The following is a 21058-nucleotide window of genomic DNA, read 5'->3' as shown; positions in this document are numbered from 1 at the left end:
TTCTCTCTGGGCCTCAGCGGGATCCTATTGAGCATGATTTTTATGTCATCATCTCTCTTGGAGACAAGTTGAGGTGTCTTCGTTGACCCGAGACATCTCAATCCCCGGGAGAAATCACCTGAGTCTTCAAGTTCCTCACCACCGATATCGTCCATCCAGCCCGCAATCACGCAGGATGAGAAGGTTCGCACATCCTCTTCCGGTGTCCCGGGGACTAGCTTGACCCTCATGAAAGCAGGAAAACAGGCTTCGACCTTGCAATCCTTTGAGGAAGGGCAAAGAAGTAAGTCAGACATCAGACGAGAGACATTCATTGCCTAACAGCTATGCTTTTTCCACATATAGCCCAAAAGAGGGACGAAATCAAGACACACACTTCTCGCCCATTAGTGAGACTGCTGACCCTTGACAGAAAGGCAGACGCGTGCCAGATCAAGACAAGGCATAGAGGACTCCGAATGGAGAAAAGTACTCAGGAAGTCCCAGCCAAGAACAGGCTATTCATTTGATCAGCCCCGGCTAATGTCTACGAGGAAGCCGAATCTGTGTCCACAGGCACGGATCCGTGCACGAGCACTTCCAGGAAATGACATCCAAGGGTTCCCAAAACTGGGGATCTTCAAATGAGCTGTGGGACACTCGGAAGAGTGCTTTCACCAAGAATTTGGCCCCCAAATCAACTAGGCATTTCCAGAGTTTGATTTCACCCTTGTGCCATGGAGAGACACAGTCAAGGCCACCTCATTCCCAAAGAATGGGAACACAGGGAACACATCTCCTCCTGTTTATCAACCATCAGAGGATTCCTTGGCACAAAGAGAGCAGGAGTCTTATGGAACCTCTACAGGATTCCAACCAACTCTGTAGGAACAGGGATCTTTGCACATGTGCAAGGCAGCACTTACGGCTGCTTTCACTGTCTAGAGCTCCAGGGAAACATGACCTCCTGTGGCATCAACCTGAAAGTGCTCCTGACCCTCGTGTCCCCTTCACACCTGGCATCGACCCTGACTTTAGATTTTCTACGCAGTTATCTGTGCAGCTACCTTTACTTGAAAGCTGGAGCCAGCTATCAGACTACTGAGTCGCTCATCCAATTTCAAGATTCACGGGAAAAGCGACCTGCAAATCCTGCGAGTCCAGCCGCAACTGACACACGCTTTCAATTACAGCAAGTTGACCAGTCTCCTGTAGAGCTCTGAGCCATTCACATCTCATAAATATCTTGGGAAAATACATTGTTCTAGTTGGCCGTTTCTCCCATTTCGGTAGGCCGTATCGGACTTGGGCCCAGGCTATCGCAGATGACTCCAGCGCACATGTTTCAGGATTCTCTGATTCCTAAGTATCCACCCACGCACGTCACCGCCACTTAGTCAACCAGGCAAGGTCAAGCACACACCAGGGGACATGCCTCAGCCTTGTCAGCAAACCCTACTGCCTTTTGTGGTGTATCCTCACTTGCCTAAGTGTCAGATGGGGCCAGGGCAAATCACGGGAAATCCCTCACCTTTTGTCCTCGCAACGGTGAACTCCTCGGAGGCAGGTTTTGCTAAAGGACACAAAAAGAGGAAAAGAGCCAAGGAATCAACCTGACCAAAATCGGCCACCCAGGTCTTTTGGATTACTTGGTGCAGGTGAAAGAAATCAAAATGGGAGTCCGCTCTAAAGAAGATCTGTAAGGCTGGGCCAAAGGACTTTCCCACAGGGCCTCAGCATAACCTCTCTGAGCATGATTTTTAGGTCATCGTCTCTCTTCCAGACAGATTATGTCATCATTGACCCCGGCCATATCACTCCCCAGGAAAAATCCCCTGAGACCTGAAGATGCTTACCACAAATGTCTTCCTTCCACCCAGGAAGGACAGTGGATGAGAGCGTTCACACATCATCTTCCAGTTTCCCGGGCAGTTGGCTTGACCCCCATGAAAGCAGGACAAGAGACATCGACCTCACTAACCCTTTGAAAAGGGGAAATCAGTAAGACAGAGATCCCAGAAGAGAAACTCACTTCCCTAAGGCTAGGCTTTCAGCCAGACATTCGCGAACACATGGACAAAATCAACACAGCCATTTGCAACCCACTGGGGAGTCTGCTGACCCATGACAGAAGGAGAGAATCATGCAATATTCAGAAGAAGGCAGAGAGGTCTCTGGATGTAGCACAAATTTACAGGAGGACCCAGGCAAAAGGAGCCGTTGCCATTGCTTAAGCCTGACTGATGTGTTGAAGGCAGCCAACTATGCGTCCACGGGCACTGTCCAATGTGTGCGGACTCCCGGGAAATGGCACCCAAGAGTCCCCAGCACCGGGGGATCTTCAAATCAGCTGGAGGACATTTGGAAAAGAATAGCTTTCCAAGAATTCTGCCAACACTTGTTAAAATTGCCACAGTCCTTCAACGCTTTCGTTTCACCACTGAGCCATGGAGAGACACAATCGAATCTACCTCAGGCCCCAATAATCCCCAGAGAGGGAACACATCTCCTCCCGTATATCAAGCATCAGAGGATCCCGTGGGGCACACGGAAAAGGAGTTCTATGGAATCTCTACAAGATTCCAAAGATCTGTCAAGAAAATGATCTTTCCACATGTGGAAGGCAGCAGTTATGCCTGCATTGCCTGATTAGGCTGTCAGCAGATCCTGACCTCCTGTGGTATGAACCTGAAACTAGTCATGACGCTCGCGACCCACGTACCGAATGGTATTGAGCCTGGCATTAGCTTTTTGACTCAGGTAGTGGTGCTGCTGCCTTTTCTTGAATGCTACAGCGAGGTATCAGGCTACTCCAGTCTTCATCCAATACCAAGATGTCTGGGAAAGACGCCCTGGAGATCCTAAGAGTCCAGTCGCAACTGACACAGGCTTTCAACTAGGGCAAGTCTCTCTGGTTTCTCCAGTAGAGCTGCTACACACTCCCATCCCGTAAAGAGTTGAGAGTTGAAAATATTCTCAAATTCCGTAGACATAACCGACTGGGAACCGGACGATCAAAAATTACTCAAGTGGAAATTCTTCTAGGTTCCTGTGCTTCCTAATTATCCACCCGTGCATATCACCGCCACTTGGTCAATAGGTCAGGTCAAGCTCAAAGCAGGGGACACGTCTCAGCTTTTCCACAAAACCCGACTGCCTCTTGGGCTCCATTTTCACTTGTCTAAGTGTCACCAGAGACAAGGGAGAACCGCCATCATTCACTCACCTTGAGTTCTTTCGGTGGTGAATCTCCTGAAAGCAGGTCTTTCCAAATGACAGAAAAAGACGAAAAGAGCCAAGGAATCAGCATGACCAAAATCGGTCAGGGAGGAGTTTTTGATCACTTGGTGGAGGAAAAAGGGATCCAAACGGGGGTCCACTCTGAAGCAGATCATTAACGTTAGGGAAAAGGAGTTTCTCTCTGGGCCTCAGCGGGATCCTATTGAGCATGATTTTTATGTCATCATCTCTCTTGGAGACAAGTTGAGGTGTCTTCGTTGACCCGAGACATCTCAATCCCCGGGAGAAATCACCTGAGTCTTCAAGTTCCTCACCACTGATATCGTCCATCCAGCCCGCAATCACGCAGGATGAGAAGGTTCGCACATCCTCTTCCGGTTTCCCGGGGACTAGCTTGACCCTCATGAAAGCAGGAAAACAGGCTTCGACCTTGCAATCCTTTGAGGAAGGGCAAAGAAGTAAGTCAGACATCAGACGAGAGACATTCATTGCCTAACAGCTATGCTTTTTCCACATATAGCCCAAAAGACGGACGAAATCAAGACACACACTTCTCGCCCATTAGTGAGACTGCTGACCCTTGACAGAAAGGCAGACGCGTGCCAGATCAAGACAAGGCATAGAGGACTCCGAATGGAGAAAAGTACTCAGGAAGTCCCAGCCAAGAACAGGCTATTCATTTGATCAGCCCCGGCTAATGTCTACGAGGAAGCCGAATCTGTGTCCACAGGCACGGATCCGTGCACGAGCACTTCCAGGAAATGACATCCAAGGGTTCCCAAAACTGGGGATCTTCAAATGAGCTGTGGGACACTCGGAAGAGTGCTTTCACCAAGAATTTGGCCCCAAAATCAACTAGGCATTTCCAGAGTTTGATTTCACCCTTGTGCCATGGAGAGACACAGTCAAGGCCACCTCATTCCCAAAGAATGGGAACACAGGGAACACATCTCCTCCTGTTTATCAACCATCAGAGGATTCCTTGGCACAAAGAGAGCAGGAGTCTTATGGAACCTCTACAGGATTCCAACCAACTCTGTAGGAACAGGGATCTTTGCACATGTGCAAGGCAGCACTTACGCCTGCTTTCACTGTCTAGAGCTCCAGGGAAACATGACCTCCTGTGGCATCAACCTGAAAGTGCTCCTGACCCTCGTGTCCCCTTCACACCTGGCATCGACCCTGACTTTAGATTTTCTACGCAGTTATCTGTGCAGCTACCTTTACTTGAAAGCTGGAGCCAGCTATCAGACTACTGAGTCGCTCATCCAATTTCAAGATTCACGGGAAAAGCGACCTGCAAATCCTGCGAGTCCAGCCGCAACTGACACACGCTTTCAATTACAGCAAGTTGACCAGTCTCCTGTAGAGCTCTGAGCCATTCACATCTCATAAATATCTTGGGAAAATACATTGTTCTAGTTGGCCGTTTCTCCCATTTCGGTAGGCCGTATCGGACTTGGGCCCAGGCTATCGCAGATGACTCCAGCGCACATGTTTCAGGATTCTCTGATTCCTAAGTATCCACCCACGCACGTCACCGCCACTTAGTCAACCAGGCAAGGTCAAGCACACACCAGGGGACATGCCTCAGCCTTGTCAGCAAACCCTACTGCCTTTTGTGGTGTATCCTCACTTGCCTAAGTGTCAGATGGGGCCAGGGCAAATCACGGGAAATCCCTCACCTTTTGTCCTCGCAACGGTGAACTCCTCGGAGGCAGGTTTTGCTAAAGGACACAAAAAGAGGAAAAGAGCCAAGGAATCAACCTGACCAAAATCGGCCACCCAGGTCTTTTGGATTACTTGGTGCAGGTGAAAGAAATCAAAATGGGAGTCCGCTCTAAAGAAGATCTGTAAGGCTGGGCCAAAGGACTTTCCCACAGGGCCTCAGCATAACCTCTCTGAGCATGATTTTTAGGTCATCATCTCTCTTCCAGACAGATTATGTCATCATTGACCCCGGCCATATCACTCCCCAGGAAAAATCCCCTGAGACCTGAAGATGCTTACCACAAATGTCTTCCTTCCACCCAGGAAGGACAGTGGATGAGAGCGTTCACACATCATCTTCCAGTTTCCCGGGCAGTTGGCTTGACCCCCATGAAAGCAGGACAAGAGACATCGACCTCACTAACCCTTTGAAAAGGGGAAATCAGTAAGACAGAGATCCCAGAAGAGAAACTCACTTCCCTAAGGCTAGGCTTTCAGCCAGACATTCGCGAACACATGGACAAAATCAACACAGCCATTTGCAACCCACTGGGGAGTCTGCTGACCCATGACAGAAGGAGAGAATCATGCAATATTCAGAAGAAGGCAGAGAGGTCTCTGGATGTAGCACAAATTTACAGGAGGACCCAGGCAAAAGGAGCCTTTGCCATTGCTTAAGCCTGACTGATGTGTTGAAGGCAGCCAACTATGCGTCCACGGGCACTGTCCAATGTGTGCGGACTCCCGGGAAATGGCACCCAAGAGTCCCCAGCACCGGGGGATCTTCAAATCAGCTGGAGGACATTTGGAAAAGAATAGCTTTCCAAGAATTCTGCCAACACTTGTTAAAATTGCCACAGTCCTTCAACGCTTTCGTTTCACCACTGAGCCATGGAGAGACACAATCGAATCTACCTCAGGCCCCAATAATCCCCAGAGAGGGAACACATCTCCTCCCGTATATCAAGCATCAGAGGATCCCGTGGGGCACACGGAAAAGGAGTTCTATGGAATCTCTACAAGATTCCAAAGATCTGTCAAGAAAATGATCTTTCCACATGTGGAAGGCAGCAGTTATGCCTGCATTGCCTGATTAGGCTGTCAGCAGATCCTGACCTCCTGTGGTATGAACCTGAAACGAGTCATGACGCTCGCGACCCACGTACCGAATGGTATTGAGCCTGGCATTAGCTTTTTGACTCAGGTAGTGGTGCTGCTGCCTTTTCTTGAATGCTACAGCGAGGTATCAGGCTACTCCAGTCTTCATCCAATACCAAGATGTCTGGGAAAGACGCCCTGGAGATCCTAAGAGTCCAGTCGCAACTGACACAGGCTTTCAACTAGGGCAAGTCTCTCTGGTTTCTCCAGTAGAGCTGCTACACACTCCCATCCCGTAAAGAGTTGAGAGTTGAAAATATTCTCAAATTCCGTAGACATACCCGACTGGGAACCGGACGATCAAAAATTACTCAAGTGGAAATTCTTCTAGGTTCCTGTGCTTCCTACCTATCCACCCGTGCATATCACCGCCACTTGGTCAATAGGTCAGGTCAAGCTCAAAGCAGGGGACACGTCTCAGCTTTTCCACAAAACCCGACTGCCTCTTGGGCTCCATTTTCACTTGTCTAAGTGTCACCAGAGACAAGGGAGAACCGCCATCATTCACTCACCTTGAGTTCTTTCGGTGGTGAATCTCCTGAAAGCAGGTCTTTCCAAATGACAGAAAAAGACGAAAAGAGCCAAGGAATCAGCATGACCAAAATCGGTCAGGGAGGAGTTTTTGATCACTTGGTGGAGGAAAAAGGGATCCAAACGGGGGTCCACTCTGAAGCAGATCATTAACGTTAGGGAAAAGGAGTTTCTCTCTGGGCCTCAGCGGGATCCTATTGAGCATGATTTTTATGTCATCATCTCTCTTGTAGACAAGTTGAGGTGTCTTCGTTGACCCGAGACATCTCAATCCCCGGGAGAAATCACCTGAGTCTTCAAGTTCCTCACCACCGATATCGTCCATCCAGCCCGCAATCACGCAGGATGAGAAGGTTCGCACATCCTCTTCCGGTGTCCCGGGGACTAGCTTGACCCTCATGAAAGCAGGAAAACAGGCTTCGACCTTGCAATCCTTTGAGGAAGGGCAAAGAAGTAAGTCAGACATCAGACGAGAGACATTCATTGCCTAACAGCTATGCTTTTTCCACATATAGCCCAAAAGAGGGACGAAATCAAGACACACACTTCTCGCCCATTAGTGAGACTGCTGACCCTTGACAGAAAGGCAGACGCGTGCCAGATCAAGACAAGGCATAGAGGACTCCGAATGGAGAAAAGTACTCAGGAAGTCCCAGCCAAGAACAGGCTATTCATTTGATCAGCCCCGGCTAATGTCTACGAGGAAGCCGAATCTGTGTCCACAGGCACGGATCCGTGCACGAGCACTTCCAGGAAATGACATCCAAGGGTTCCCAAAACTGGGGATCTTCAAATGAGCTGTGGGACACTCGGAAGAGTGCTTTCACCAAGAATTTGGCCCCCAAATCAACTAGGCATTTCCAGAGTTTGATTTCACCCTTGTGCCATGGAGAGACACAGTCAAGGCCACCACATTGCCAAAGAATGGGAACACAGGGAACACATCTCCTCCTGTTTATCAACCATCAGAGGATTCCTTGGCACAAAGAGAGCAGGAGTCTTATGGAACCTCTACAGGATTCCAACCAACTCTGTAGGAACAGGGATCTTTGCACATGTGCAAGGCAGCACTTACGCCTGCTTTCACTGTCTAGAGCTCCAGGGAAACATGACCTCCTGTGGCATCAACCTGAAAGTGCTCCTGACCCTCGTGTCCCCTTCACACCTGGCATCGACCCTGACTTTAGATTTTCTACGCAGTTATCTGTGCAGCTACCTTTACTTGAAAGCTGGAGCCAGCTATCAGACTACTGAGTCGCTCATCCAATTTCAAGATTCACGGGAAAAGCGACCTGCAAATCCTGCGAGTCCAGCCGCAACTGACACACGCTTTCAATTACAGCAAGTTGACCAGTCTCCTGTAGAGCTCTGAGCCATTCACATCTCATAAATATCTTGGGAAAATACATTGTTCTAGTTGGCCGTTTCTCCCATTTCGGTAGGCCGTATCGGACTTGGGCCCAGGCTATCGCAGATGACTCCAGCGCACATGTTTCAGGATTCTCTGATTCCTAAGTATCCACCCACGCACGTCACCGCCACTTAGGCAACCAGGCAAGGTCAAGCACACACCAGGGGACATGCCTCAGCCTTGTCAGCAAACCCTACTGCCTTTTGTGGTGTATCCTCACTTGCCTAAGTGTCAGATGGGGCCAGGGCAAATCACGGGAAATCCCTCACCTTTTGTCCTCGCAACGGTGAACTCCTCGGAGGCAGGTTTTGCTAAAGGACACAAAAAGAGGAAAAGAGCCAAGGAATCAACCTGACCAAAATCGGCCACCCAGGTCTTTTGGATTACTTGGTGCAGGTGAAAGAAATCAAAATGGGAGTCCGCTCTAAAGAAGATCTGTAAGGCTGGGCCAAAGGACTTTCCCACAGGGCCTCAGCATAACCTCTCTGAGCATGATTTTTAGGTCATCATCTCTCTTCCAGACAGATTATGTCATCATTGACCCCGGCCATATCACTCCCCAGGAAAAATCCCCTGAGACCTGAAGATGCTTACCACAAATGTCTTCCTTCCACCCAGGAAGGACAGTGGATGAGAGCGTTCACACATCATCTTCCAGTTTCCCGGGCAGTTGGCTTGACCCCCATGAAAGCAGGACAAGAGACATCGACCTCACTAACCCTTTGAAAAGGGGAAATCAGTAAGACAGAGATCCCAGAAGAGAAACTCACTTCCCTAAGGCTAGGCTTTCAGCCAGACATTCGCGAACACATGGACAAAATCAACACAGCCATTTGCAACCCACTGGGGAGTCTGCTGACCCATGACAGAAGGAGAGAATCATGCAATATTCAGAAGAAGGCAGAGAGGTCTCTGGATGTAGCACAAATTTACAGGAGGACCCAGGCAAAAGGAGCCTTTGCCATTGCTTAAGCCTGACTGATGTGTTGAAGGCAGCCAACTATGCGTCCACGGGCACTGTCCAATGTGTGCGGACTCCCGGGAAATGGCACCCAAGAGTCCCCAGCACCGGGGGATCTTCAAATCAGCTGGAGGACATTTGGAAAAGAATAGCTTTCCAAGAATTCTGCCAACACTTGTTAAAATTGCCACAGTCCTTCAACGCTTTCGTTTCACCACTGAGCCATGGAGAGACACAATCGAATCTACCTCAGGCCCCAATAATCCCCAGAGAGGGAACACATCTCCTCCCGTATATCAAGCATCAGAGGATCCCGTGGGGCACACGGAAAAGGAGTTCTATGGAATCTCTACAAGATTCCAAAGATCTGTCAAGAAAATGATCTTTCCACATGTGGAAGGCAGCAGTTATGCCTGCATTGCCTGATTAGGCTGTCAGCAGATCCTGACCTCCTGTGGTATGAACCTGAAACGAGTCATGACGCTCGCGACCCACGTACCGAATGGTATTGAGCCTGGCATTAGCTTTTTGACTCAGATAGTGGTGCTGCTGCCTTTTCTTGAATGCTACAGCGAGGTATCAGGCTACTCCAGTCTTCATCCAATACCAAGATGTCTGGGAAAGACGCCCTGGAGATCCTAAGAGTCCAGTCGCAACTGACACAGGCTTTCAACTAGGGCAAGTCTCTCTGGTTTCTCCAGTAGAGCTGCTACACACTCCCATCCCGTAAAGAGTTGAGAGTTGAAAATATTCTCAAATTCCGTAGACATACCCGACTGGGAACCGGACGATCAAAAATTACTCAAGTGGAAATTCTTCTAGGTTCCTGTGCTTCCTACCTATCCACCCGTGCATATCACCGCCACTTGGTCAATAGGTCAGGTCAAGCTCAAAGCAGGGGACACGTCTCAGCTTTTCCACAAAACCCGACTGCCTCTTGGGCTCCATTTTCACTTGTCTAAGTGTCACCAGAGACAAGGGAGAACCGCCATCATTCACTCACCTTGAGTTCTTTCGGTGGTGAATCTCCTGAAAGCAGGTCTTTCCAAATGACAGAAAAAGACGAAAAGAGCCAAGGAATCAGCATGACCAAAATCGGTCAGGGAGGAGTTTTTGATCACTTGGTGGAGGAAAAAGGGATCCAAACGGGGGTCCACTCTGAAGCAGATCATTAACGTTAGGGAAAAGGAGTTTCTCTCTGGGCCTCAGCGGGATCCTATTGAGCATGATTTTTATGTCATCATCTCTCTTGGAGACAAGTTGAGGTGTCTTCGTTGACCCGAGACATCTCAATCCCCGGGAGAAATCACCTGAGTCTTCAAGTTCCTCACCACCGATATCGTCCATCCAGCCCGCAATCACGCAGGATGAGAAGGTTCGCACATCCTCTTCCGGTGTCCCGGGGACTAGCTTGACCCTCATGAAAGCAGGAAAACAGGCTTCGACCTTGCAATCCTTTGAGGAAGGGCAAAGAAGTAAGTCAGACATCAGACGAGAGACATTCATTGCCTAACAGCTATGCTTTTTCCACATATAGCCCAAAAGAGGGACGAAATCAAGACACACACTTCTCGCCCATTAGTGAGACTGCTGACCCTTGACAGAAAGGCAGACGCGTGCCAGATCAAGACAAGGCATAGAGGACTCCGAATGGAGAAAAGTACTCAGGAAGTCCCAGCCAAGAACAGGCTATTCATTTGATCAGCCCCGGCTAATGTCTACGAGGAAGCCGAATCTGTGTCCACAGGCACGGATCCGTGCACGAGCACTTCCAGGAAATGACATCCAAGGGTTCCCAAAACTGGGGATCTTCAAATGAGCTGTGGGACACTCGGAAGAGTGCTTTCACCAAGAATTTGGCCCCCAAATCAACTAGGCATTTCCAGAGTTTGATTTCACCCTTGTGCCATGGAGAGACACAGTCAAGGCCACCTCATTCCCAAAGAATGGGAACACAGGGAACACATCTCCTCCTGTTTATCAACCATCAGAGGATTCCTTGGCACAAAGAGAGCAGGAGTCTTATGGAACCTCTACAGGATTCCAACCAACTCTGTAGGAACAGGGATCTTTGCACATGTGCAAGGCAGCACTTACGCCTGCTTTCACTGTCTAGAGCTCCAGGGAAACATGACCTCCTGTGGCATCAACCTGAAAGTGCTCCTGACCCTCGTGTCCCCTTCACACCTGGCATCGACCCTGACTTTAGATTTTCTACGCAGTTATCTGTGCAGCTACCTTTACTTGAAAGCTGGAGCCAGCTATCAGACTACTGAGTCGCTCATCCAATTTCAAGATTCACGGGAAAAGCGACCTGCAAATCCTGCGAGTCCAGCCGCAACTGACACACGCTTTCAATTACAGCAAGTTGACCAGTCTCCTGTAGAGCTCTGAGCCATTCACATCTCATAAATATCTTGGGAAAATACATTGTTCTAGTTGGCCGTTTCTCCCATTTCGGTAGGCCGTATCGGACTTGGGCCCAGGCTATCGCAGATGACTCCAGCGCACATGTTTCAGGATTCTCTGATTCCTAAGTATCCACCCACGCACGTCACCGCCACTTAGTCAACCAGGCAAGGTCAAGCACACACCAGGGGACATGCCTCAGCCTTGTCAGCAAACGCTACTGCCTTTTGTGGTGTATCCTCACTTGCCTAAGTGTCAGATGGGGCCAGGGCAAATCACGGGAAATCCCTCACCTTTTGTCCTCGCAACGGTGAACTCCTCGGAGGCAGGTTTTGCTAAAGGACACAAAAAGAGGAAAAGAGCCAAGGAATCAACCTGACCAAAATCGGCCACCCAGGTCTTTTGGATTACTTGGTGCAGGTGAAAGAAATCAAAATGGGAGTCCGCTCTAAAGAAGATCTGTAAGGCTGGGCCAAAGGACTTTCCCACAGGGCCTCAGCATAACCTCTCTGAGCATGATTTTTAGGTCATCATCTCTCTTCCAGACAGATTATGTCATCATTGACCCCGGCCATATCACTCCCCAGGAAAAATCCCCTGAGACCTGAAGATGCTTACCACAAATGTCTTCCTTCCACCCAGGAAGGACAGTGGATGAGAGCGTTCACACATCATCTTCCAGTTTCCCGGGCAGTTGGCTTGACCCCCATGAAAGCAGGACAAGAGACATCGACCTCACTAACCCTTTGAAAAGGGGAAATCAGTAAGACAGAGATCCCAGAAGAGAAACTCACTTCCCTAAGGCTAGGCTTTCAGCCAGACATTCGCGAACACATGGACAAAATCAACACAGCCATTTGCAACCCACTGGGGAGTCTGCTGACCCATGACAGAAGGAGAGAATCATGCAATATTCAGAAGAAGGCAGAGAGGTCTCTGGATGTAGCACAAATTTACAGGAGGACCCAGGCAAAAGGAGCCTTTGCCATTGCTTAAGCCTGACTGATGTGTTGAAGGCAGCCAACTATGCGTCCACGGGCACTGTCCAATGTGTGCGGACTCCCGGGAAATGGCACCCAAGAGTCCCCAGCACCGGGGGATCTTCAAATCAGCTGGAGGACATTTGGAAAAGAATAGCTTTCCAAGAATTCTGCCAACACTTGTTAAAATTGCCACAGTCCTTCAACGCTTTCGTTTCACCACTGAGCCATGGAGAGACACAATCGAATCTACCTCAGGCCCCAATAATCCCCAGAGAGGGAACACATCTCCTCCCGTATATCAAGCATCAGAGGATCCCGTGGGGCACACGGAAAAGGAGTTCTATGGAATCTCTACAAGATTCCAAAGATCTGTCAAGAAAATGATCTTTCCACATGTGGAAGGCAGCAGTTATGCCTGCATTGCCTGATTAGGCTGTCAGCAGATCCTGACCTCCTGTGGTATGAACCTGAAACGAGTCATGACGCTCGCGACCCACGTACCGAATGGTATTGAGCCTGGCATTAGCTTTTTGACTCAGATAGTGGTGCTGCTGCCTTTTCTTGAATGCTACAGCGAGGTATCAGGCTACTCCAGTCTTCATCCAATACCAAGATGTCTGGGAAAGACGCCCTGGAGATCCTAAGAGTCCAGTCGCAACTGACACAGGCTTTCAACTAGGGCAAGTCTCTCTGGTTTCTCCAGTAGAGCTGCTACACACTCCCATCCCGTAAAGAGTTGAGAGTTGAAAATATTCTCAAATTCCGTAGACATAACCGACTGGGAACCGGACGATCAAAAATTACTCAAGTGGAAATTCTTCTAGGTTCCTGTGCTTCCTACCTATCCACCCGTGCATATCACCGCCACTTGGTCAATAGGTCAGGTCAAGCTCAAAGCAGGGGACACGTCTCAGCTTTTCCACAAAACCCGACTGCCTCTTGGGCTCCATTTTCACTTGTCTAAGTGTCACCAGAGACAAGGGAGAACCGCCATCATTCACTCACCTTGAGTTCTTTCGGTGGTGAATCTCCTGAAAGCAGGTCTTTCCAAATGACAGAAAAAGACGAAAAGAGCCAAGGAATCAGCATGACCAAAATCGGTCAGGGAGGAGTTTTTGATCACTTGGTGGAGGAAAAAGGGATCCAAACGGGGGTCCACTCTGAAGCAGATCATTAACGTTAGGGAAAAGGAGTTTCTCTCTGGGCCTCAGCGGGATCCTATTGAGCATGATTTTTATGTCATCATCTCTCTTGGAGACAAGTTGAGGTGTCTTCGTTGACCCGAGACATCTCAATCCCCGGGAGAAATCACCTGAGTCTTCAAGTTCCTCACCACCGATATCGTCCATCCAGCCCGCAATCACGCAGGATGAGAAGGTTCGCACATCCTCTTCCGGTGTCCCGGGGACTAGCTTGACCCTCATGAAAGCAGGAAAACAGGCTTCGACCTTGCAATCCTTTGAGGAAGGGCAAAGAAGTAAGTCAGACATCAGACGAGAGACATTCATTGCCTAACAGCTATGCTTTTTCCACATATAGCCCAAAAGAGGGACGAAATCAAGACACACACTTCTCGCCCATTAGTGAGACTGCTGACCCTTGACAGAAAGGCAGACGCGTGCCAGATCAAGACAAGGCATAGAGGACTCCGAATGGAGAAAAGTACTCAGGAAGTCCCAGCCAAGAACAGGCTATTCATTTGATCAGCCCCGGCTAATGTCTACGAGGAAGCCGAATCTGTGTCCACAGGCACGGATCCGTGCACGAGCACTTCCAGGAAATGACATCCAAGGGTTCCCAAAACTGGGGATCTTCAAATGAGCTGTGGGACACTCGGAAGAGTGCTTTCACCAAGAATTTGGCCCCCAAATCAACTAGGCATTTCCAGAGTTTGATTTCACCCTTGTGCCATGGAGAGACACAGTCAAGGCCACCTCATTCCCAAAGAATGGGAACACAGGGAACACATCTCCTCCTGTTTATCAACCATCAGAGGATTCCTTGGCACAAAGAGAGCAGGAGTCTTATGGAACCTCTACAGGATTCCAACCAACTCTGTAGGAACAGGGATCTTTGCACATGTGCAAGGCAGCACTTACGCCTGCTTTCACTGTCTAGAGCTCCAGGGAAACATGACCTCCTGTGGCATCAACCTGAAAGTGCTCCTGACCCTCGTGTCCCCTTCACACCTGGCATCGACCCTGACTTTAGATTTTCTACGCAGTTATCTGTGCAGCTACCTTTACTTGAAAGCTGGAGCCAGCTATCAGACTACTGAGTCGCTCATCCAATTTCAAGATTCACGGGAAAAGCGACCTGCAAATCCTGCGAGTCCAGCCGCAACTGACACACGCTTTCAATTACAGCAAGTTGACCAGTCTCCTGTAGAGCTCTGAGCCATTCACATCTCATAAATATCTTGGGAAAATACATTGTTCTAGTTGGCCGTTTCTCCCATTTCGGTAGGCCGTATCGGACTTGGGCCCAGGCTATCGCAGATGACTCCAGCGCACATGTTTCAGGATTCTCTGATTCCTAAGTATCCACCCACGCACGTCACCGCCACTTAGTCAACCAGGCAAGGTCAAGCACACACCAGGGGACATGCCTCAGCCTTGTCAGCAAACCCTACTGCCTTTTGTGGTGTATCCTCACTTGCCTAAGTGTCAGATGGGGCCAGGGCAAATCACGGGAAATCCCTCACCTTTTGTCCTCGCAACGGTGAACTCCTCGGAGGCAGGTTTTGCTAAAGGACACAAAAAGAGGAAAAGAGCCAAGGAATCAACCTGACCAAAATCGGCCACCCAGGTCTTTTGGATTACTTGGTGCAGGTGAAAGAAATCAAAATGGGAGTCCGCTCTAAAGAAGATCTGTAAGGCTGGGCCAAAGGACTTTCCCACAGGGCCTCAGCATAACCTCTCTGAGCATGATTTTTAGGTCATCATCTCTCTTCCAGACAGATTATGTCATCATTGACCCCGGCCATATCACTCCCCAGGAAAAATCCCCTGAGACCTGAAGATGCTTACCACAAATGTCTTCCTTCCACCCAGGAAGGACAGTGGATGAGAGCGTTCACACATCATCTTCCAGTTTCCCGGGCAGTTGGCTTGACCCCCATGAAAGCAGGACAAGAGACATCGACCTCACTAACCCTTTGAAAAGGGGAAATCAGTAAGACAGAGATCCCAGAAGAGAAACTCACTTCCCTAAGGCTAGGCTTTCAGCCAGACATTCGCGAACACATGGACAAAATCAAGACAGCCATTTGCAACCCACTGGGGAGTCTGCTGACCCATGACAGAAGGAGAGAATCATGCAATATTCAGAAGAAGGCAGAGAGGTCTCTGGATGTAGCACAAATTTACAGGAGGACCCAGGCAAAAGGAGCCTTTGCCATTGCTTAAGCCTGACTGATGTGTTGAAGGCAGCCAACTATGCGTCCACGGGCACTGTCCAATGTGTGCGGACTCCCGGGAAATGGCACCCAAGAGTCCCCAGCACCGGGGGATCTTCAAATCAGCTGGAGGACATTTGGAAAAGAATAGCTTTCCAAGAATTCTGCCAACACTTGTTAAAATTGCCACAGTCCTTCAACGCTTTCGTTTCACCACTGAGCCATGGAGAGACACAATCGAATCTACCTCAGGCCCCAATAATCCCCAGAGAGGGAACACATCTCCTCCCGTATATCAAGCATCAGAGGATCCCGTGGGGCACACGGAAAAGGAGTTCTATGGAATCTCTACAAGATTCCAAAGATCTGTCAAGAAAATGATCTTTCCACATGTGGAAGGCAGCAGTTATGCCTGCATTGCCTGATTAGGCTGTCAGCAGATCCTGACTTCCTGTGGTATGAACCTGAAACGAGTCATGACGCTCGCGACCCACGTACCGAATGGTATTGAGCCTGGCATTAGCTTTTTGACTCAGATAGTGGTGCTGCTGCCTTTTCTTGAATGCTACAGCGAGGTATCAGGCTACTCCAGTCTTCATCCAATACCAAGATGTCTGGGAAAGACGCCCTGGAGATCCTAAGAGTCCAGTCGCAACTGACACAGGCTTTCAACTAGGGCAAGTCTCTCTGGTTTCTCCAGTAGAGCTGCTACACACTCCCATCCCGTAAAGAGTTGAGAGTTGAAAATATTCTCAAATTCCGTAGACATAACCGACTGGGAACCGGACGATCAAAAATTACTCAAGTGGAAATTCTTCTAGGTTCCTGTGCTTCCTACCTATCCACCCGTGCATATCACCGCCACTTGGTCAATAGGTCAGGTCAAGCTCAAAGCAGGGGACACGTCTCAGCTTTTCCACAAAACCCGACTGCCTCTTGGGCTCCATTTTCACTTGTCTAAGTGTCACCAGAGACAAGGGAGAACCGCCATCATTCACTCACCTTGAGTTCTTTCGGTGGTGAATCTCCTGAAAGCAGGTCTTTCCAAATGACAGAAAAAGACGAAAAGAGCCAAGGAATCAGCATGACCAAAATCGGTCAGGGAGGCGTTTTTGATCACTTGGTGGAGGAAAAAGGGATCCAAACGGGGGTCCACTCTGAAGCAGATCATTAACGTTAGGGAAAAGGAGTTTCTCTCTGGGCCTCAGCGGGATCCTATTGAGCATGATTTTTATGTCATCATCTCTCTTGGAGACAAGTTGAGGTGTCTTCGTTGACCCGAGACATCTCAATCCCCGGGAGAAATCACCTGAGTCTTCAAGTTCCTCACCACCGATATCGTCCATCCAGCCCGCAATCACGCAGGATGAGAAGGTTCGCACATCCTCTTCCGGTTTCCCGGGGACTAGCTTGACCCTCATGAAAGCAGGAAAACAGGCTTCGACCTTGCAATCCTTTGAGGAAGGGCAAAGAAGTAAGTCAGACATCAGACGAGAGACATTCATTGCCTAACAGCTATGCTTGTTCCACATATAGCCCAAAAGAGGGACGAAATCAAGACACACACTTCTCGCCCATTAGTGAGACTGCTGACCCTTGACAGAAAGGCAGACGCGTGCCAGATCAAGACAAGGCATAGAGGACTCCGAATGGAGAAAAGTACTCAGGAAGTCCCAGCCAAGAACAGGCTATTCATTTGATCAGCCCCGGCTAATGTCTACGAGGAAGCCGAATCTGTGTCCACAGGCACGGATCCGTGCACGAGCACTTCCAGGAAATGACATCCAAGGGTTCCCAAAACTGGGGATCTTCAAATGAGCTGTGGGACACTCGGAAGAGTGCTTTCACCAAGAATTTGGCCCCCAAATCAACTAGGCATTTCCAGAGTTTGATTTCACCCTTGTGCCATGGAGAGACACAGTCAAGGCCACCTCATTCCCAAAGAATGGGAACACAGGGAACACATCTCCTCCTGTTTATCAACCATCAGAGGATTCCTTGGCACAAAGAGAGCAGGAGTCTTATGGAACCTCTACAGGATTCCAACCAACTCTGTAGGAACAGGGATCTTTGCACATGTGCAAGGCAGCACTTACGCCTGCTTTCACTGTCTAGAGCTCCAGGGAAACATGACCTCCTGTGGCATCAACCTGAAAGTGCTCCTGACCCTCGTGTCCCCTTCACACCTGGCATCGACCCTGACTTTAGATTTTCTACGCAGTTATCTGTGCAGCTACCTTTACTTGAAAGCTGGAGCCAGCTATCAGACTACTGAGTCGCTCATCCAATTTCAAGATTCACGGGAAAAGCGACCTGCAAATCCTGCGAGTCCAGCCGCAACTGACACACGCTTTCAATTACAGCAAGTTGACCAGTCTCCTGTAGAGCTCTGAGCCATTCACATCTCATAAATATCTTGGGAAAATACATTGTTCTAGTTGGCCGTTTCTCCCATTTCGGTAGGCCGTATCGGACTTGGGCCCAGGCTATCGCAGATGACTCCAGCGCACATGTTTCAGGATTCTCTGATTCCTAAGTATCCACCCACGCACGTCACCGCCACTTAGTCAACCAGGCAAGGTCAAGCACACACCAGGGGACATGCCTCAGCCTTGTCAGCAAACCCTACTGCCTTTTGTGGTGTATCCTCACTTGCCTAAGTGTCAGATGGGGCCAGGGCAAATCACGGGAAATCCCTCACCTTTTGTCCTCGCAACGGTGAACTCCTCGGAGGCAGGTTTTGCTAAAGGACACAAAAAGAGGAAAAGAGCCAAGGAATCAACCTGACCAAAATCGGCCACCCAGGTCTTTTGGATTACTTGGTGCAGGTGAAAGAAATCAAAATGGGAGTCCGCTCTAAAGAAGATCTGTAAGGCTGGGCCAAAGGACTTTCCCACAGGGCCTCAGCATAACCTCTCTGAGCATGATTTTTAGGTCATCATCTCTCTTCCAGACAGATTATGTCATCATTGACCCCGGCCATATCACTCCCCAGGAAAAATCCCCTGAGACCTGAAGATGCTTACCACAAATGTCTTCCTTCCACCCAGGAAGGACAGTGGATGAGAGCGTTCACACATCATCTTCCAGTTTCCCGGGCAGTTGGCTTGACCCCCATGAAAGCAGGACAAGAGACATCGACCTCACTAACCCTTTGAAAAGGGGAAATCAGTAAGACAGAGATCCCAGAAGAGAAACTCACTTCCCTAAGGCTAGGCTTTCAGCCAGACATTCGCGAACACATGGACAAAATCAAGACAGCCATTTGCAACCCACTGGGGAGTCTGCTGACCCATGACAGAAGGAGAGAATCATGCAATATTCAGAAGAAGGCAGAGAGGTCTCTGGATGTAGCACAAATTTACAGGAGGACCCAGGCAAAAGGAGCCTTTGCCATTGCTTAAGCCTGACTGATGTGTTGAAGGCAGCCAACTATGCGTCCACGGGCACTGTCCAATGTGTGCGGACTCCCGGGAAATGGCACCCAAGAGTCCCCAGCACCGGGGGATCTTCAAATCAGCTGGAGGACATTTGGAAAAGAATAGCTTTCCAAGAATTCTGCCAACACTTGTTAAAATTGCCACAGTCCTTCAACGCTTTCGTTTCACCACTGAGCCATGGAGAGACACAATCGAATCTACCTCAGGCCCCAATAATCCCCAGAGAGGGAACACATCTCCTCCCGTATATCAAGCATCAGAGGATCCCGTGGGGCACACGGAAAAGGAGTTCTATGGAATCTCTACAAGATTCCAAAGATCTGTCAAGAAAATGATCTTTCCACATGTGGAAGGCAGCAGTTATGCCTGCATTGCCTGATTAGGCTGTCAGCAGATCCTGACTTCCTGTGGTATGAACCTGAAACGAGTCATGACGCTCGCGACCCACGTACCGAATGGTATTGAGCCTGGCATTAGCTTTTTGACTCAGATAGTGGTGCTGCTGCCTTTTCTTGAATGCTACAGCGAGGTATCAGGCTACTCCAGTCTTCATCCAATACCAAGATGTCTGGGAAAGACGCCCTGGAGATCCTAAGAGTCCAGTCGCAACTGACACAGGCTTTCAACTAGGGCAAGTCTCTCTGGTTTCTCCAGTAGAGCTGCTACACACTCCCATCCCGTAAAGAGTTGAGAGTTGAAAATATTCTCAAATTCCGTAGACATAACCGACTGGGAACCGGACGATCAAAAATTACTCAAGTGGAAATTCTTCTAGGTTCCTGTGCTTCCTACCTATCCACCCGTGCATATCACCGCCACTTGGTCAATAGGTCAGGTCAAGCTCAAAGCAGGGGACACGTCTCAGCTTTTCCACAAAACCCGACTGCCTCTTGGGCTCCATTTTCACTTGTCTAAGTGTCACCAGAGACAAGGGAGAACCGCCATCATTCACTCACCTTGAGTTCTTTCGGTGGTGAATCTCCTGAAAGCAGGTCTTTCCAAATGACAGAAAAAGACGAAAAGAGCCAAGGAATCAGCATGACCAAAATCGGTCAGGGAGGCGTTTTTGATCACTTGGTGGAGGAAAAAGGGATCCAAACGGGGGTCCACTCTGAAGCAGATCATTAACGTTAGGGAAAAGGAGTTTCTCTCTGGGCCTCAGCGGGATCCTATTGAGCATGATTTTTATGTCATCATCTCTCTTGGAGACAAGTTGAGGTGTCTTCGTTGACCCGAGACATCTCAATCCCCGGGAGAAATCACCTGAGTCTTCAAGTTCCTCACCACCGATATCGTCCATCCAGCCCGCAATCACGCAGGATGAGAAGGTTCGCACATCCTCTTCCGGTGTCCCGGGGACTAGCTTGACCCTCATGAAAGCAGGAAAACAGGCTTCGACCTTGCAATCCTTTGAGGAAGGGCAAAGAAGTAAGTCAGACATCAGACGAGAGACATTCATTGCCTAACAGCTATGCTTTTTCCACATATAGCCCAAAAGAGGGACGAAATCAAGACACACACTTCTCGCCCATTAGTGAGACTGCTGACCCTTGACAGAAAGGCAGACGCGTGCCAGATCAAGACAAGGCATAGAGGACTCCGAATGGAGAAAAGTACTCAGGAAGTCCCAGCCAAGAACAGGCTATTCATTTGATCAGCCCCGGCTAATGTCTACGAGGAAGCCGAATCTGTGTCCACAGGCACGGATCCGTGCACGAGCACTTCCAGGAAATGACATCCAAGGGTTCCCAAAACTGGGGATCTTCAAATGAGCTGTGGGACACTCGGAAGAGTGCTTTCACCAAGAATTTGGCCCCCAAATCAACTAGGCATTTCCAG

The 21058-nt window shown here is 49.3% G+C and overlaps 13 non-coding genes across 13 annotated transcripts; all 13 read right to left on the bottom strand.

The window, feature by feature from the left end:
- Positions 1–8: 8 nt before the first annotated feature.
- LOC126057503 (small nucleolar RNA SNORD115) lies at positions 9–89 on the bottom strand. The gene has a single exon (XR_007512588.1). It is a non-coding gene; the product is annotated as a small nucleolar RNA SNORD115 (small nucleolar RNA).
- Positions 90–1707: 1618 nt separating this feature from the next.
- On the bottom strand, positions 1708–1785 carry LOC126057940 (small nucleolar RNA SNORD115). The gene has a single exon (XR_007513013.1). It is a non-coding gene; the product is annotated as a small nucleolar RNA SNORD115 (small nucleolar RNA).
- Positions 1786–3402: 1617 nt separating this feature from the next.
- LOC126057502 (small nucleolar RNA SNORD115) lies at positions 3403–3483 on the bottom strand. Its single transcript, XR_007512587.1, has one exon. It is a non-coding gene; the product is annotated as a small nucleolar RNA SNORD115 (small nucleolar RNA).
- A 1618-nt stretch (positions 3484–5101) lies between these two features.
- Positions 5102–5179, bottom strand: LOC126057873 (small nucleolar RNA SNORD115). Its single transcript, XR_007512945.1, has one exon. It is a non-coding gene; the product is annotated as a small nucleolar RNA SNORD115 (small nucleolar RNA).
- Positions 5180–6796: 1617 nt separating this feature from the next.
- On the bottom strand, positions 6797–6877 carry LOC126057542 (small nucleolar RNA SNORD115). The gene has a single exon (XR_007512623.1). It is a non-coding gene; the product is annotated as a small nucleolar RNA SNORD115 (small nucleolar RNA).
- A 1618-nt stretch (positions 6878–8495) lies between these two features.
- LOC126057872 (small nucleolar RNA SNORD115) lies at positions 8496–8573 on the bottom strand. Its single transcript, XR_007512944.1, has one exon. It is a non-coding gene; the product is annotated as a small nucleolar RNA SNORD115 (small nucleolar RNA).
- Positions 8574–10190: 1617 nt separating this feature from the next.
- On the bottom strand, positions 10191–10271 carry LOC126057501 (small nucleolar RNA SNORD115). The gene has a single exon (XR_007512586.1). It is a non-coding gene; the product is annotated as a small nucleolar RNA SNORD115 (small nucleolar RNA).
- A 1618-nt stretch (positions 10272–11889) lies between these two features.
- Positions 11890–11967, bottom strand: LOC126057870 (small nucleolar RNA SNORD115). The gene has a single exon (XR_007512943.1). It is a non-coding gene; the product is annotated as a small nucleolar RNA SNORD115 (small nucleolar RNA).
- Positions 11968–13584: 1617 nt separating this feature from the next.
- On the bottom strand, positions 13585–13665 carry LOC126057500 (small nucleolar RNA SNORD115). Its single transcript, XR_007512585.1, has one exon. It is a non-coding gene; the product is annotated as a small nucleolar RNA SNORD115 (small nucleolar RNA).
- A 1618-nt stretch (positions 13666–15283) lies between these two features.
- LOC126057869 (small nucleolar RNA SNORD115) lies at positions 15284–15361 on the bottom strand. Its single transcript, XR_007512942.1, has one exon. It is a non-coding gene; the product is annotated as a small nucleolar RNA SNORD115 (small nucleolar RNA).
- Positions 15362–16978: 1617 nt separating this feature from the next.
- On the bottom strand, positions 16979–17059 carry LOC126057498 (small nucleolar RNA SNORD115). Its single transcript, XR_007512583.1, has one exon. It is a non-coding gene; the product is annotated as a small nucleolar RNA SNORD115 (small nucleolar RNA).
- A 1618-nt stretch (positions 17060–18677) lies between these two features.
- On the bottom strand, positions 18678–18755 carry LOC126057868 (small nucleolar RNA SNORD115). The gene has a single exon (XR_007512941.1). It is a non-coding gene; the product is annotated as a small nucleolar RNA SNORD115 (small nucleolar RNA).
- Positions 18756–20372: 1617 nt separating this feature from the next.
- Positions 20373–20453, bottom strand: LOC126057497 (small nucleolar RNA SNORD115). The gene has a single exon (XR_007512582.1). It is a non-coding gene; the product is annotated as a small nucleolar RNA SNORD115 (small nucleolar RNA).
- Positions 20454–21058: the final 605 nt, after the last annotated feature.

The sequence above is a fragment of the Elephas maximus genome, chromosome 13 (assembly GCF_024166365.1).
Source record: "Elephas maximus indicus isolate mEleMax1 chromosome 13, mEleMax1 primary haplotype, whole genome shotgun sequence".
NCBI classification, from domain to species: Eukaryota; Metazoa; Chordata; class Mammalia; order Proboscidea; family Elephantidae; genus Elephas; species Elephas maximus.
The sequence above is the reverse complement of the archived record's forward strand: the minus strand, read 5'-3'. Positions and strand labels throughout refer to the sequence as shown.